Here is a 17774-nt window from a genome sequence, read left to right as displayed (position 1 = left end):
AACAAAGTTGACATAGTTGAGAAGTTGACATAGTTGAGTATGAAATGCAAGGGGGAACAGAGGGATGCAAAGAATCATAGAATACCAGGTTGGAAGGGACCTCAAGGATCACCTGGTCCAACCTTTCTAGGCAAGAGCACAGTCTAGATGAGATGGCCCAGCACCCTGTCCAGCTGAGTCTTAAACGTGTTCAGTGTAGCGGAGTCAACCACTTCCCTGGGGAGATTATTCCAATGATTGACTGTTCTCATTGTGAAAAAATTTCCTCTCGTGTCCAATCGGAATCTCCCTGGGAGTAACTTGTACCCATTACCCCTTGTCCTCACCATGTGACTCCTTGTTAAAAGGGAGTCTCCATCTTCTTTGTAGCAAGAAAAGCAGACCAAACTATAGCCTTTTTTGTAACAATCCCTACCTTCTCTCCGAGAAGCAAATGAGTGTTAAAAGGTCACAGGTGAAACCTGCTCTGTAAAGGAATCATTAAATTGGAGCACGTGAAGCATAAATGTTTGTGCACCAGAAGAAATGTCTGAGCAGGAGTTAAGCAAACATATATGCAGCAAGTCAAGAGAACAAACACAGGTAAAAGCAAAGAACTGGCAGTGTTGCCTGGAGTGCTGACAGCATCAAGGCCACACCATGGATAAGAGCATACCACAAATGCAAAGCAACAACTGTATGTTACAACTCAACCTGGCTCTGAGTCTTCTTTGTCAAAATAAAAAGGCTGCAGAGATCACATAGTGTTGGCACCAATCAAGAACCAGGGAGACAAGATGAGGACACGATAGCTAGCAGTCCTTGTTCTCCATGCCACCACAAGTAATCCTGGTCTCTGTGAGAAAATGAAATCAGTTTTGTTTAAAACAGAGCACACCTTCCCCTTCTGTATGGTGTGCTCTTACAATGAGTTTTGCTACATTTATTGTGGCAACAAAGTGGAAGGAAGAAAACAAAGTTTTGATTAAATTATATAAACAATATCAGTACAATCAGTACAGGTCTTCAGCATGGGCTGCAGGGGAAGCTCTGCTCTGGCGCCTGGAGCACCTCCTCCCCCTCCTTCTTCACTGACCTTGGTATCTGCAGGGTTGTTTCTCTCACATATTCTCACTCCTCTCTTCCAGCTGCAGATGCAAAGACTTTTTTCCCCCCCTTCTTAAATATGTTATCACAGAGGCACTACCACCGTCGCTGATTGGCTCGGCCTTGGCCAGCGGTGGATCCATCTTGGAGCCAGCTGTCATTGGCTCTATCAGACATAGGGGAAGCTTCTAGCATCTTCTCACAGAAGCCACCCCTGTAGCCCTCCCACTACCAAAACCTTGCCACGCAAACCTAGTACAGTCCCTTCCAACTGAAATATTCTATTCTGTTCTGTTCTATTCTATTCTAACCTGTTCCAGTGTCTCTCCACCCTCACAGTAAAGAATTTCTTCCTAATATCTAATCTAAATCTACCCTCTTTCAGTTTAAAACTGTTACCCCTTGTCCTATCACTATGCTCCCTGATAAAGACTCCCTCCCCATCTTTCCTGTAGGTCCCCTTTAAGTACTGGAAGGCTGCTATAAGGTCTCCCCAGAGCCTTCTCTTCTCCAGGCTAAACAACCCCAACTCTCTCAGTCTGTCCTCATAGGAGAGGTGCTCCAGCCCCCTGATCATCTTCGTGGCCCTCCTCTGGACCCACTCAAGCAGGTCCATGTCTTTCTTATGCTGGGGGCCCCAAAGCTGAACGCAGTACTCCAGGTGGGGTCTCATGAATGCAGAACAGAGGAGGAGAATCACCTCCTTCGACCTGCTGGCCACACTTCTTTTGATGCAGCCCAGGATACGGTCATGTTCAGTTTTTCATCCACCAATACCCCCAAGTCCTTCTCCACAGGGCTGCTCTCAATATCTGTGGTGGGTTGACCCTGGCTGGATGCCAAGTGCCTACCAAAGCCGCTCTATCACTCCCCCTCCTCAGCTGGACAGGGGAGAGGAAATATAATGAAATGCTTGTGGCTCGAGATAAGGACAGTTTAATGAAAGCAGAAGCAATGGCTGCGCACGGAAAAGCAACAGGAAAACAAAAAGATTTTATTCTCTACTTCCCATCAGCAGCAATGTCCAGCCACCCCCCGGGAAGCAGGGCCCCAGCACGTGTAGCGGTTGCTCCGGAAGACAAACGCCGTAAAAACAATGAATGCCCCCCCCCCCCCCCCTTCCTTTCTCCTAGCTTTTATTACTGACCAGACGTCATATGGTATAGAATATCCTTTTGGTCAGTCTGGGTCAGCTGTCCTGGCTATGTCCCCTCCCAAGAGACAGCCTTGATGCTGTGCGAGCACCGCTCAGCAGCAGCCAAAGCACTGGTGTGTTATCAACACCCTTCCAGCTATTAATACAAAGCACAGCACTATGAGGGCTGCTATGGGGAAAATTACCTTCATCTCAGCCAGACCCAATACAATATCTTATCATCATATAGGAAGCTGAGAAATCACCAGCTACTGCCTAGTACTGTACACCAGGAAAGATCTCGGCTCCTGTTAGGAAAGCATAGCCCCCAAGCCATCCTTTGAACGCATACAACTTCTATGAAGGTGGGAGCAGTGTAAGGACTGTGGGACACGGCAAAGCAGTTTGAATCCGAGGTTGGTGCATTGCAGTATTAAACTTACATTTGATGCCTGATCTTTTAAGATCCCTATGTTTATATGCCTTATTCAGTGAATTCATTAAATCCCAGCTACTAAAACCCAGGTGTTTTAGAGTGTACGAGCAGGCAAGTGATCTTAGAAGTCTCCTTGAGAGTAGGACAGCCTGTGGAGGTTAGTCCTGCATTAATTGCTCTAAATGTAATTGCCACTTCTGTTTGTTTGGGCAAGCGAAATAAAAAAGTTCTGATGTCCTGCGGAAACAGTAATTTTCCAATTAGCAAAACTACTAACCACTTATGCCTTGGGAAAGGAATTTGGGAGGGAGCTAAAAGATATGAAAGTGTTTGTATAAGTAACGAACTGTGGAAAACTAACCTTGAAGAAGGGCTAACAAGCCGATAAAAGGGAACATCTTGGCACCAAAGACTGGAAGGTGGCCAGAGAAGCATGAATCATAGAATCATAGAATGCTTTGGGATGGAAGGGACCTTTAAAGGTCACCTAGTCCAACCGCCCTGCAATTGGCAGGGACATCTTCCACTAAATCAGGTTGCTCAGAGCCCCATCTAGCCTGTCCTTGAATGTTTCCAAGGATGAGGCATCTACCACCTCTCTGGGCAACCCATTCCAGTGTTTCACCACCCTCATTGCGAAAAATTTTTTCCTTATACCTAGTCTGAATCTACCCTCTTTTAATTTAAAGCCATTACCCCTTGTCCTATCGCTATTGGCCCTGCTGAAAAGTCTGTCCCCATCTTTCTTATAAGCCCTTTTTAAGTATTGAAAGGCCGCAATAACGTCTGCCCGCAGCCTTCTCTTCTCCAGGCTGAACAACCCCAGCTCTTTCAGCCTTTCCTCATAGCAGAGGTGTTCCATCCCTCTGATCATTTTTGTGGCCCTCCTCTGGACCCGCTCCAACAGGTCCATGTCCATGAAGTCTGATAAAACTGCAGTAACTGGGTGAAAGGTAAATGCGGCGAGGGGAGATCGCAACCACTGACTCAATTCAGGACCGAAAAGATTTGCCCCACACACACCTGAAAGGAGCATGCATGCTAATTTACATAGCAAGCGAGGCTAATTTAAATACAGTAAACCAATAGTGTATGAAATGTTAATCACTAACCAGTACGTGTAAATGTAGGCGGGTTTATACTAATCATGTAGCCTGATAAATATGCTGTAGTTCTGTATGATGGTGTGCTTGATTTGTGGAATTACCACCAAGCACAGAATAAAGCAATGTCGGCTCTCTAAACTAGACTTTTAGTCTTTTGTTTGGAGGATTTTCTCAATTATGTGCAACAGTTCAAATATGCTGCATTGACTGCTGTGTAAGACTGGAGCCTTTTGCTGAAGTGCAATTTCTGATCAGCTGGGCTGGGAGGAACAGTGCTCTTCCCATGTGCAGATTTGGGACTTCAGGTTCGGAAGACGTGAACCTGCCAGAAAAGCCTTCTGTAAGTTCAAACAGGTCGTCTCAGCCTGGATGGATCGATAGGGGAGAGAGTGACCCCCCATAGCGTACTTCCCGGGCGTACCTCGGGGAAGAAGGGCCTCCAGAGGGGCAGACCGGCTGGCGAAGCAGCCCATGCCCCACCAAAGGGAGCAGGAACAACCGCAGCAGCAGCTGCAGGCGAGCTGGCACCGCGGCGGCCTTCACGCTGCGATTCGGAGAGCAGAAACGGCGCAGAGTCCCCCCCGGAGGCCAAGAAATAATGCTCCTGTCCCCGGGCGGCCTGCTCTGGCCTCCCGCCGGCCACCGCCCACGCTGACGGCAGCGGAAGCCGGGCGGCGGGGCCAGGCTGAGGGCGTTGCGGCTGGCAGCCGGGCAGAGGTGGTGCCGCTCCGCCCGCGGTGGTGGTTCCCCCGCGCGCTTCCCTGCCCGCACCCACATGAGGGAGGCAGCCAGCTAGGCCGCGCCGTCGGCATGTCTGCGCTCTGCTGCGCCAGCCAGGTACGGGGCGGGGAGGCCAGCAGGTGTGCGCGGCGGGCGGCTCAGGACTCGGCAAGCCTCCCCTGCGCTGGGCGAGAGAAGGGGGGGATCCCCCGGGAAACAGCGCCGGGGGCCCGCCCGGGGGGCTCCGCCGTTCCTGCTGCCCGTCATAAAACGCGGGGAGCGAGCTCCCGAGGGAGCGCCCCGCGGGGTCGGGGTGGTGCTGGTCCCGCCGCGGGCTGTGGTGGACCGAGAGCAAACGGGGCGGGGCAGTGCCTGCCCAGGACAGGGGAGAGCCGGGGGCTCTCCGCGGTCGGCCTCCGGGGTGCCAGCCTCCCCAGGGCAATTAACGCATTAAAATAATAGTAACACTTGCAGAGAGGGAGCCGATTGCAACGGAGGTGCCTGTCTATAAAACTTGTCATTTTAAGTCTTTATAGTAGTGTTTTTGTGAAGTATCCTGGATAAATTCCCCTTGCATTTCAGGAGGACAGATCGTTAAGTTCAAAGCAGTGCTTACGTTGCCTGTCTTCCGAAGGTGTAATATTCGCAGTAGAGAGTCGCTGTGCTTGTGAGCATCTGCATGAGGAGCTGTAGTGGGGCTGTGGGATGCAGATGAAGACATTGAGAGAAGCCTTTCCAAAGACCTATAGTACAAGGAGTACCCCAAAGGGGTAACAGAAGCAAGATCACGTGATGCACTTAAAACTATGAGAGGGGGTTAGATAATTGCCGTTGGTGATTGGTGGTGGGGAGATGAGACCCCATGCTATAAGAAGTGGAATGGTCTTATTTCTCTCTTAGCTGCTGGCTGCTTGGTGCCAGTGCTCCTCAGACCCTTTCACAAGCTCGTTTAAATTTCTCTTGTGGAAAGATTCAGCAAGTGTAGGTGCTAGTGGAGGAAGTAAAAGGTGAGAGCGAGTAGTGATGCAGGGCTGTGCAGGACCTACACCCTTCAGCATCCACAGGATGATGAATCAGTGCACTGCATGTTACTGAGGTTTTCTTGATTGAATCAGTTCTGATGGATGAATGACCGTGGAATTGGAGGAGAAAGGTGGTTGTGAGGCTCTGTCCAGATCTCCTCCTTGATTGCACTTCTGTTCCTACCAGTTGTCTCTTTAGCCTGTTGTTAGACCACATCTCTCCCAGGCACTTTATTTTGTGTTTCGTTTTCCCAAATCTCCACTTCCACAATAGAAACCCATTACTACTTGTCCCGTCTGCAATAGACTAGCAGGTGAACTTATTCCTGTTGTTTTACAGTAGCCTTTTACATATTTAAATACCTTACGGTCCTCATTCTAATGATATTTCTTCATTGGTCACTGTGCCCACCCTCAGCATCTGATTGTTCTCTTGCTTTTGTGTGAACCATCTGGAAAAAAACTCAGATCTTTCCTGAAGTTTGAAATCCCAGGCTCGATTTGGTCTCCCAGCTGCGGTTCTTTCAATCTTTAGTGGACTGGGAGGATTACTGAGCGTGCCTCCATGCGCCCGTCCTCCGCAAGTTCCCCTGCACCTCGCCAAATGGCCCTGGGTGGCTGTGGGGGAGAGCAGTAACTCCATTTGCTAATATTCCTCTTAAAGAAGGAGGTCTCCTTGGCTGCTGTTTTGCATGTGTTTTGGCAGCATGTGAAACAAGTTTTTGTCTGGTTCAGTCTCCTCCATAGTGTGGAAACAACAAAGTGCTGTTAGTAGGTGCTGTTACTGCAGTGGTTAATAGCTGTTTGCATCATTTTTGCTTTTTCTGGTGTAGCTCCTGGAGAAGTATCTTAATACCAAGAGGACGAAAACGTTGTGAGACTCATATGGTGAATGGCGTGGCTTTAGCATGACCAAACTTTGAGGCATTCTTAAAGCCACTGTTCCAATCCTGTGTAGTAATATCTAATAGTAATGTGTTTTATTGACACTGATGTGTCACTTCGGAGTCTGGAAATAAACTGAACTCCTTAGTGATGTTGGAGCCGAAGCAAAAGCCCTAAAGTGGATGCAGTCATAGTGCCAAAATTATGCAATACCCTGGGAAGATGTATTCTGCTGGCTCAAGCACTATTTTTGATTTAAGACTTATATGTGCTAAATATGGCATATTGCTGGAGTTATACCAGCAACCTTAGTGTGGATAACCTTTTTATAGGCTAAGATGATAAATGGCATAAAATGTGTTTCAATAGCATGCAATATAACTTTTTTTTTTAAAAGGAAAAATGGTCTTTGCATTCATGGCTAGATTTATTCCAACCTTCATGAAGAGGAGGCTGTTTGTTTAACATAATTAATCCACAAGAAAAAAAAGAGGGATAGAAGTTCTTTTTTCTCTCTCAACCTGACATCCTCAGGCATTTTATGGGTACTGTTAATCAAGCTGGAAAATCGAGAAGGAATTTGGCCTCTCCTTAAATGTTTCCCAGAAGATGAAGTTAACCCTGCCTCCAGAAACAGATGATGTGCTTGAGGAAAGATGGAACTTTATACAATGAGTCCTGAAAACATGTTGGGTCCCTCCTTTTTCCCTAAAAAAATACTAGTTTAATGGGTTTGATATCCCATGGGATGTTGCTTGGTTTTTGTTTGTTTGTTTGTTTTGATATGAAGTATTTTTGCCCTGTATATATCATATCTGCCTCTCTGTTTATGTGGATCTGCTTTCCTAGAACTGACTTGAGAATTTTGGTATTGTCCTTGTGAGCTGTGAAAGTGAAATGTCTGTAAAATGTCCACAAATGCCACAAAATGTCCATTGAATTCATTTAGTGCATGACTTTGGGCTCCATCTGTGATGGTGGTCGCTCAGGACAGGAGAGGTGGTGTGTTGCGTGGAGTTATTGGGCACCAAAGCCAGCTCAGGTTGGGTCACTGCTGCACTTGCACTGCTTCTTGTAAGGCTTCTTCTCCATTGGTTCAGGTGGTTCCTGCTATAGCAACTCCTATAACATGCAACTCAGATCATGGGTTACAACAATTTAAAGGTATTATTTCCATTACAATCTCCACCCCTGGCCCCTTTGGGCCAGGTTATAGGGTTTAACATTGCAATGAACTCTTCCCCTTGCTCCTAGCCTAGCTAGCAACAAGGGGTTCCTGCTATAGTAATTCCCATAACATGCAACTCAAATCATGGGTTACAACAATTTAAAGGTATTTCCATTACAATCTCCACCCCTGGCTCCTTTGGACCAGACCATTGGGTTTAACATTGCAATGGACTCCTCCCCTTGCCCAAGCTCCGGCTTGGACTTATCCACAGACTGCAGTCCCTTAGGGGTGTGCCTGCTCCAAGTGGAGCCTTATCTATGAGCCACAATCTCTCCAGGGGTATACCTGCTGTGGCATAGACTTATCCACAGCCACAGTCGCTTAGAGGTGCACCTGTTCCAGCATGGCCTTCTCCATGGGCCGCAATGCCTTCAGAGATATACCTGCTCCAACATGGCCTTACCCATGGCTGCAGTCCCTCCAGGGGAGTACCTGCTCTGTCGTGGGCTTATCCATGGCCACACGCTTTGAGGTGCTCCAGCATGAGCTCATGCACAGCCACTGATGCTTCAAAGTGTACCTGCTACAGCATGGACTTATCCTTGGGCCACAATCCCTTCAGAGATATACCTGCTGCAGCACAGACATAACCACGGCCACAGATGCTTCGAGATATACCTGCTCTGGTGTGGGCTTATTCATGGCCACAGACTCTTTGGGGTGTCCTGTTCCCACGTGGACTCATCCACAGGTCACAGTCCCTTCGACTCGAGTTCACACTGGAGTTCCAGCCTGTCCAGTACAGCAGCACAAAAACAGCAGCGATGCCCTGGCATCTGCCAGCCCAGGCGCATGGCCATTGCTGTTATCAAAATGTTCCCAGGCACAGCAGAGTCAGATGATGAGCAGCACAGCAAGCAGCAAAAGCAAAAAGTAGCCACTAACGAGCACTAGACTCTAATATACAGTAAGGTAAGCAAGCACAGGAGCCTGCCAATTAATAGCTAAACAGCAATAACAGCTATAAATTAAATCTAGCACATTCCAGTCAAACCTGTTCTTATTTCAAACCCTTCGAGCCCCACATCGGGCACCAAAAAGGACTGTCATGGTTTAACCCCAGCCGGCAACTAAGCACCACACAGCCGTTCACTCACTCCCCTCACAGTGGAATGGGGGAGAGAATCGGAAGGGCAAAAGTGAGAAAACTCGTGGGTTGAGATAAAGACAGTTTAATAGGTAAAGCAAAAGCCATGCACGCAAGCAAAGCAAAACAAGGAATTAATTCACTCCTTCCCATTGGCGGGCAGGTGTTCAGCCATCTTCAGGAAAGCAGGGCTCCATCACACATAATGGTTACTTGGGAAGACAAACGCCATGACTACGAATGTCCCCCCTTCCTCCTTCTTCCCCCAGCTTTTTATTGCTGAGCATGACGTCATATGGTATGGAACATCCCTTTGGTCAGTTGGGGTCAGCTGTCCCAGCTGTGTCCCCTCCCAATTTCTTGTGCACCTCGAGCCTACTCGCTGGTGGGGTGGTGTGAGAAGCAGAAAAGGCCTTGACTCTGTGTAAGCACTGCTCAGCAATAATGAAAACATCCCTGTATTATCAACACTGTTTCCAGCACAAATCCAAAACATAGCCCCATGCTAGCTACTATGAAGAAAATTAACTCTGTCCCAGCCAAAACCAGCACACCGGCCCAGATTCCAGTTGTTAAAGGATACAGTAGCAAGCTGCCAAACTTCAGTGTACTTTGGTTATGCTGAGTTTGTGCTCAAAAATTATCTAAAATAATCTTAATTAACATTACTGTGTGACTTGTATCCTTGCCAACTAGACCCTGGGAACTTGCTCTCAAGGAACTTGGCCATTTATAAACTTTAATTTCTGCAGCTGTTTTTTTTTTATTGGGCAACATACAATCTTATTTTGAAGAGAAATGCAATTTTTAGGTTTCTGAGCTGTAATAAGCTTGCTAAATGTTTCTTCTTTGCTAGTGTTTTGTTAGTAGACAAATTTTCAGAACTCAGTGAGAATACAGTCTGGCTTGGGCCTCTACAATGATTTTGATTACATAAAAACATCTGCTTAAATTGACTGGAAACAGGATTTTACATTTGGCTTTTCTTCAGTAGTTATTCTCAAGAGAATAAAGTTGAGACCATGGTTAAGAAAAGCAGCTGTTGTGGAAAATCTTTATTACGATGAATATGTGTTTTCTAGAGTTAAATATATATAATTTACATAGTTAACATTAATTTTTTGGGAGCAGTATGTTGTAGCTGGGTTGTTCAAGAAGATGGATTTTTCAATTTTAACTGGTAGTTATTAAAGCTTATAAAGCTATTTTTGTGTGTCTTAAATCTTGAGTGCTTTCTTTAATACTGTTCTGCACTTAGGAAATCATATCATGTAGTAAATGCAATATGATGTGTCACAAGTTAGAGTATCAGATTTTCATTTTATACCCAGACCTCTAACTCTGAGGGTTTAAAAAACAAACAAGCAAGCAAGCTTTATTTAAAATCATGGCCTAGGCCAATCTTATAACTTCTAACTTATAAAAGCTCATGACTTTGGGGGCTAGGGAAGGAAGCCCCCCCATGTTCTCTGGGGCTGTCTGCCTCTCTGGCACTGCCTGTTTGCATCTGCAGGTTGAGAAGGGGACTTGCAGTCCTGTCCTCACAGTCTCCTCTTTTCATTACATGGTGAAGAGGGTGGCTCTGTCATCCTCATCCAGGTTTGTGTCCTCTGAGGATGCCGTGGCATTGCTGGGGCGTGTGCGTGGCGCAATGTCTGCAGCACTGTGGGATGGTGCTGGCGGCATTCCCAGCTCCACTCCATGCGGTACTCCCCAAAAAACATCTCTCCTCCTACAAACAGTCTTCCTGAGTGAGAGGGGTTTGGTTTATTGTGTTTAACCTGAGCTGGTCAGTTAAAAAAAAGAGGTGGGAAATTTAGTTGTGGGTCTTGCCCCCTCTCACAGCTGCCTTTCCACACCCCTCTGTTCACCCCTGCCACCACTATCAGTCATGACTGAAGATGAAACTAGCTGTCCGAGGTCTGATTTGGAGTATTGTAGTATACTCCACTTAAATACAGTTAGGAAAAACAGAGTAGGGAAGGACCTTTTTTTTCCATTTCAAAAAACATGGAGTTTTTGTTTTAAACAAATGGTTGCCTGAACAACTGAATTAGCAAAGCCTGTTTTTCTACAGCTTTGTGTATTGAGGTTGGTATCTTACGTTGATTCCCTTTCTAATAAATACTGAACTTATGTTGCAGCCTTTTCTTTGTTCAGGATTGATTTTTCTCTGCTAACCCTGGTTTCATGGAAATTGTATATATCTTTGAGGCCCTCATCTGCCTGCCATAGCTGGATAAAATTTGCTGCTAGATTCAAAAGTGATTGGAAAGGGAGGGGAAAGCGACCAAAAGACAGTGAGATCCTGTAAGCATTGTATCATTTGACACTTGCATTGCTAGGTTGAATTCAAAGGAGTCCTTTCCCTGCCACTGCATAAGAGGCAGAAGATACTCTTTCTCATTCCTGCTTAAAATCCCATTGCTGCTTAATTTTTTTAGCCTTTTCCTCTTGCATCCCACAAGTTGGTTGCATTGTGGGTTTAAAGCAACAGCTTAAATATTCATGGCTCTACAGCTGTGGAGTGAAGGCAGTATAAGAACAGGACCTTCACCCTTAAGGGCAAGGGGATACTTTTTTGCAGAAGGATATAAAACCTACTGCTGCTTTTATTTTAATTTTTGCAAGTGTAGGTATTCCAGGGTGTTTTTCCTGTTACTGAGACTTTCATTACGATGGATGCACTCACGGTTGCTGGTGCAAGACATATTTGTTTCAGGGGAGCAATTGAAGCCTTAGCTATGGCTACAGAATAAGCTGATGGTGTCGTCTGGAGCTGGTGACTGCTGTCATCCCAAACACATGCTGACATTAGATGGTGTTCTCAACTTAGCCATGTGAAGACACTTGGACCTTAGGTTGCTTCCAAGGTCCTTCTCATACCTGAGTTAATGGCGCTTCCATTTGTTTCTCAACTATATGGGGCTCTAATATGTTTTGACATGTTAAATGCTTGGCCTCCTAGATTTTTAGGATGTGATGGACTGTTCTGACAACTGAATTGTTCAGGTCACCCAAGAAATAGGCTTCAACATCAGCATGTGCTACAGCGTGAGGCACTGAGGGACAGAGCCAGCCAGAGCTGTGGGGACTGTAGTGTTTACCCATAGCTGTGGGGAGATGGCTCTGTGTTTATTTTGAAGAGAGTCTTGACACACCTAGTAATCTTGTCATCACTTTAATTAGTGATACCTATGCTGGGACCTGATGTTTGCAGTTCAGTGATTGGAACTTCCCGCAATTATAGGTGGTGTATGCTCAAATACTTAAATATATAAATGTTCACAGTCCGAAAATGGAAAGTATTGCACTTCTCTTTCTGTCCAGTAGGACTGATCCAAAATGTGTCGATGTGTCATCTCTCACATGGAGTTTTAACAGGAACAGTTCTTAATGTTTTCTGGAGACCTCATATGTTTTTTTCCTTGGCTTGTTATGTTACAGTCACTGGCAAAACAGTGGTTCAGGCATACTGTTCAAGATACTTCTTGAGTAGTCATTGAAATTGTATTTAAAAATGCTCATCAAAAAGTAAGCTATGGGAAGATGTGAGCAGGTAACCCATTTCGAACCAGCCAATTGTGAAGTTGGCTGTTGTGACACTGATCTAAACTGGAAGGTCTTTAGCAATGTTTTGAGCAATTAGATTATTTTTTTTTAATATGATGTGGTGAGAAATAGTTAATGTTTTATACCAATTTATTGGCTTTTGTCACTTTGTACAGTGTTAATGTCTTTTTTCCCCTGCCTTAAAGTCTGCTTGGACCCAGTACCAAAAGTACTTTTTAAAGACAGAACATCTTTGTGGAACAGCTCAGAGTTGTCAGTTTACTCAAAAGTGAAGCAGCTGTTCCAGCTACATGCTTTTAAGTCAATGCATACAGAAATTTCCCTTTAACTGCTTCTTCACTCCTGTGGTATATGGATTTAAGCAGTTACTGCCCCGCAGTGTGTTCTTGGTTCTGTCTGTCCCTGGCAATGCACCACATTGCATCTGTGTGTGCCATTCTGTCTCTAGGGTCGCGGTCTTGAACATCAGAGCTAACCTGGAGAATTCAGACATTCAGATTGAGAATTCAGAATACAGATTGCTGTACGAAGTGATGGCCTCAAATTGTCAGACTTTGCCATTGCTGACTTGTCTTTCATCTTCCAGTTGCTCTGTTAGTAGCTCCTCTGCTGTGAAAGGCAGAGAAATGGCCGCAGCATGAGCTGGAACAACCTGCAGATGAGAAAATAATATGAAATTCCCACTGACTGGAAAAGGGGAAACATAACTCCCATTTTTAAAAAGGGAAAAAAGGAAGACCCGGGGAACTGCAGGCCAGTCAGTCTCACCTCTGTGCCTGGCAAGATCATGGAGCAGATCCTCCTTGAAACTATGCTAAGGCACATGGAAAACAGAAAGGTGATTGGTGACAGCCAACGTGGCTTCATTAAGGGCAAATCATGCCTGACAAATTTGGTGGCCTTCTACGACGGGGTTACAGCATTGGTGGATAAGGGAAGAGCAACAGACGTCATCTACCTGGACTTGTGCAAAGCATTTGATACTGTCCCACACGACATCCTTGTCTCTAAATTGGAGAGACATGGATTCGACAGATGGACCACTTGGTGGATAAGGGATTCGCTGGATTCTCGCACTCAAAGAGTTGCGGTCAACGGCTCGATGTCCAAGTGGAGACTAGTGACAAGTGGCGTTCCTCAGGGGTCGGTATTGGGACAGGCACTGTTTAACATCTTTGTTGGCAACATGGACAGTGGGATTGAGTGCACCCTCAGCAAGTTTGCCAACGACACCAAGCTGTGTGGTGCAGTCAACACGCTAGAGGGTAGGGATGCGATCCAGAGGGACCCTGACAAGCTGGAGAGGTGGGCCCGTGTGAAACCTCATGAAGTTCAACAAGGCCAAGTGCAAGGTCCTGCACATGGGTTGGGGCAATCCCAAGCACAAATGCAAGCTGAGCGGAGAATGGATAGAGAGCAGCTCTGAGGAGAAGGACTTGGGGGTGTTGGTTGATGAGAAACTCAACATGACCCGGCAATGTGTGCAGCCCAGAAAGCCAACCGTATCCTGGGCTGCATCAAAAGAAGCGTGGCCAGCAGGTCGAGGGAGGTGATTCTCCCCCTCTGCTCTGGTGAGACCCCACCTGGAGTACTGTGCTCAGCTCTGGGGCCCCCAACATAAGAAGGACATGGACCTGTTGGAGCGAGTCCAGAGGAGGGCCACGAAGATGATCAGGGGGCTGGATCACCTCTCCTATGAGGACAGGCTGAGAGAGTTGGAGAGTTGGGGTTGTTCAGCCTGGAGAAGAGAAGGCTCCGGGGAGACCTTATAGCAGCCTTCTAGTACCTGAAGGGGGCCTACAAGAAAGCTGGACTTTTTACAAGCGCACATAGTGATAGGACAAGGGGTAATGGCTTTAAACTGAAAGAGGGTAGATTTAGATTAGATATAAGGAAGAAATTCTTCACTATGAGGGTGGTGAGGCACTGGAACAGGTTGCCCAGAGAAGTTGTGGATGCCCCATCCCTGGAAGTGTTCAAGGCCAGGTTGGATGAGGCTTTGAGCAACCTGGTCTAGTGGAAGGTGTCCCTGCCCATGGCAGGGGGGTTGGAACCAGATGATCTTTAAGGTCCCTTCCAACCCAAACCATTCTATGATTCCATGAAATTATAGGAAAGGACTGCTGAAGTTATCACCCAGCAGAGGTTGCTCTCAGTGAAGATTGTCAAGGGATCAATGCAAAGAAGCTTCAGGACATTCAGTGTTTTCATCGGTGTCATGGTTTAACCCCGGCCGATAACTAAGCACCACACAGCCGTTCACTCACTCCCCCCCAGTGGGATGGGGGAGAGAATCGGAAGGGCAAAAGTGAGAAAACTCGTGGGTTGAGATAAAGACAGTTTAATAGGTAAAGCAAAAGCCATGCACGCAAGCAAAGCAAAACAAGGAATTCATTCACTACTTCCCATCGGCAGGCAGGTGTTCAGCCATCCCCAGGAAAGCAGGGCTCCATCACGCATAATGGTTACTTGGGAAGACAAATGCCACGACTACGAACGTCCCCCCTTCCTCCTTCTTCCCCCAGCTTTTTATTGCTGAGCATGACGTCATATGGTATGGAACATCCCTTTGGTCAGTTGGGGTCAGCTGTCCCAGCTGTGTCCCCTCCCAATTTCTTGTGCACCTCGAGCCTACTCGCTGGTGGGGTGGTGTGAGAAGCAGAAAAGGCCTTGACTCTGTGTAAGCACTGCTCAGCAATAATGAAAACATCCCTGTATTATCAACACTGTTTCCAGCACAAATCCAAAACATAGCCCCATGCTAGCTACTATGAAGAAAACTAACTCTGTCCCAGCCAAAACCAGCAGAATCGGTGACCCAAGAGTACATTTAAAATTGTTCCTGAAAGCTCACAGGCGATGGAAGTACTGGTGGAGCAGAGAATACTATTGAAGGTGGTGTAACCCAGATGGCATGGCCCCAGTGCAAATAAAATACACTTTTTAAATACAGCCAGCTGGCTGGTTGCATGGACAAGGTGTGCATGGAGGGCAGGCTGCTCCTGCAGCGTGGGGTACTGTAGTAAAGATAAGGGCTGGCGACTGGAAGATCACGTGCTGTACGGAAAGAGTTAAGGGTCGACCCTGCCTTGTCTCCGCCCCTTATAACATGACACGCCTACTGCTGAGGGTATAAAGCCCGGGTCGGCTGGAGATCTGGCGGGATAACCTTGATGTGTAGCGTTTGCTACACAGTGGTGACCCCGATGTGATCAGGCAACAGCGATGGAGCTCGTGGAACTCATAAAGGTACTAAAGTCGGTAACGACAAGGGTGCTCAAGAGGGGGTTTGCGGCAAGGTGGCGCTGGCCTGCTGCACGTGGCGTGCTGATGGGGCATGAATCTCCTGGGAACGAAAAGCCAACAAGTTTAGTTTCGGAGGGGACACAGGCTGGCTGGGAAGGAGTGGCCTGTGGGACACAGATGGAACAGTCGTTACTGGGGGCTGAGCCAACGGAGGAAGGGGAGGCGCAGGGAGACTATGACGCAGCGGGAACAAAGGAGTCGGGAAAGGTGTTCCTGATACAAGTGGGGAGTTTAGAGCGGCCGCCCACGGAACCTTCGGCGCCCCCTGCACAGGTGGATCTGCCACTTCCTCAGTACCCCTGGGGCGAGTTGCAACAATGTGTGGAAAGGGAGCTGACTGATAGGTTGCTGGATTGGGTCCCGGGGGCCAATGTGGGATCCCAGCGGTATCGCAAACTACGTGAAGGAAGATGGCGGGAAGGAGAAAAGGAAGGCAAAACACCTGAGGACGCCCCATTGTATCCCAGTGATCGACGAGTGCTGGACACACAGAGAGCGGAGCGCAGGACATCGGGGGGGGGGGTGGTAGGGCTCCCCCGGCACTGCCAGTGATACCTGAGCCACCAGAGGGACCCCTTACCCCTTGGGCAGTGGGAAAGCGAACTGGTATTCCCTCACAGTGGAGGGAGCCTGTACACGATTATCCCATGAGCTCTGATAGCAGTGAGGGCGAAGGGGGTGACGAGGGATCCTCGATTGTTGCTCATCCGCCCCCGCTTCCGAGACGGACTAACGAGGTTTCAAGGGAACTCGAGGCATTGATCAGCCGATTGAGAGGGGTGGTGGCAAATGCAGAAAGGGGGAATGCCGAAAGAGAGGGCAAACGGGACGGATTGGCGGATGATTGCAAAAAATTGTGTCTTGGAAGGAGTGCAATTCCAGGCCCTTCCGATTCAAGCATTTCCTATCCGAGCAGCCCCAGGTGGAGGATATGAGTGGCAACCGTTAGATGCGAAGTTGGTGAAAGAATTGGTCACAACGGTGAAAAGTCATGTATTAAACTCCCCAGAGACCCAAGTCCTACTAGACTGTGTTTTTGCAACGCGGCTTGCACCTTTTGATATCATTCAGTTGATGCGGGCCGTATTGACCCCCTCGATGATGGTATTGTTTAGGGAGGAGTGGAGGAATCAGTGCACCCAAATTGTTATCGAGGTGCAACAGGCCAACCATCCCATGGCAGGAGTGACTTTAGAGCAGCTGATGGGTGAAGGGCAGCTCGCAACTCCTCAGGCACAGGCTCAGCGAACGCGGGGGCGCGATTTTGCTGCATCTTCGAAAGCTGCCCAGGAAGCGATACGCATCATCGCGGCTCTTGATAGAAGGGAGCCTCCATGGGTCCAAATACGGCAATCGTTAAGTGAGCCCTTCACAAAGTTTTTAGACCGGCTGCAAGCAGCGCTCCAGGTTGCTCGACTTCCTGAGCAGGCTAAGGAGGCGATATTGCTTGACTGTGCACGTATGCAAGCAAACCCACAAACCGCAGTGTTGCTAAGGCAGTTACCCATAGGGACCACGCTTTCACAGATGATTCGTTACGTGCTGGAACAGGAACAGGTGCAAAGTATGCAACCGGTAGTGGCTGCGGTCCATGCGGCCTGTCGAGATGCACGACTTACGTGCCATAAGTGTGGGGGGCAAGGACACATGGCGCGACAATGCCCTTCAAAAATAAACACCCCCGGAACAGGGGAAGGAGAGAGAGACCTACGATGCTGGCGCTGCGGGCAACTAGGCCACAGAGCTCGACAGTGCAAAGCGGGGAATCAGCAAAGGAGACCGGGCTGGGGAAACAAGAAGAGGGGATGGCTGAGGGCCGTGCCATCCCCACCTGCCCCAGCGATCAGCTCAACAGGCCCGACGACAGCAGCGCAATGTGTGGTACAGGGAGTCTTTCCTTCCCCGGGACCAGCACAGTCACCTGCGGTTCCAATGACAGAATATCCAACTCAGCTGCCTTGGAGAGATGGGAGCGCGCAATAGAGGAGGCTGGGGATAGAGCCTCGCCATATGTGGCACTCACCCTAAACATGACCACACGGCCAGAAGTAGATATTATAGTTACCCCATGTCTCCCCGAGTTGGGGGGACCACCACGCCTCGTATTAAGAGCCCTTTTGGATACAGGGGCGGACGTTATAGTAATCCCATCACATCTATGGCCAGATGATTGGCCACTCGAACCGA

The 17774-nt window shown here is 47.9% G+C and overlaps 1 long non-coding RNA gene across 1 annotated transcript in view; it reads left to right on the top strand.

Annotated features, from left to right (window-relative positions):
• The first annotated feature begins 4465 nt into the window (after positions 1-4465).
• The window catches only part of LOC148055161 (uncharacterized), a 123749-nt gene continuing 110440 nt past the window's right edge, over positions 4466-17774 (top strand). The window contains exon 1 of the long non-coding RNA XR_015705805.1: positions 4466-4600. This is a non-coding gene — a long non-coding RNA (uncharacterized LOC148055161). The remainder of the gene's footprint in view (positions 4601-17774) is intronic.

Source organism: Nipponia nippon, unplaced genomic scaffold (genome assembly GCF_047370975.1).
Source record: "Nipponia nippon isolate SJK-2023a ecotype South Korea unplaced genomic scaffold, ASM4737097v1 scaffold_26, whole genome shotgun sequence".
NCBI lineage: Eukaryota > Metazoa > Chordata > Aves > Pelecaniformes > Threskiornithidae > Nipponia > Nipponia nippon.
Note: the sequence above shows the minus strand (reverse complement) of the source record. Positions and strands in the feature narration are given on the sequence as shown.